Source organism: Dunckerocampus dactyliophorus, chromosome 1 (assembly GCF_027744805.1).
Source record: "Dunckerocampus dactyliophorus isolate RoL2022-P2 chromosome 1, RoL_Ddac_1.1, whole genome shotgun sequence".
Taxonomy (NCBI): Eukaryota; Metazoa; Chordata; class Actinopteri; order Syngnathiformes; family Syngnathidae; genus Dunckerocampus; species Dunckerocampus dactyliophorus.
This window is the reverse complement of record NC_072819.1, coordinates 39309137-39309389: the sequence shown is the minus strand read 5'-3', so window position 1 is coordinate 39309389 and position 253 is coordinate 39309137.

The window sequence follows — 253 nt, the reverse complement described above, 5'->3', positions numbered from 1 at the left end:
ATAAGTATGAATGCAGTGCTGTATAACAAAGAAATATATGCCTTATTGCACAATGGGACGGTTCATTTTCCCAGTATTTTTGTATGTTTGTCATCGCAAGTGGTTCTCCTTAAATCGGGCGTTGTGTGCGCTTTGTATGGCGGGATAGGTCTGTTAATGCACCATAGGTGGTTCAATGCAAGAGATGCCATTCAAACAGGTGTGAGCAGAGGGAGGCGCATGTGGGTCGGAGGCGCACATTGCGAGCATCTTT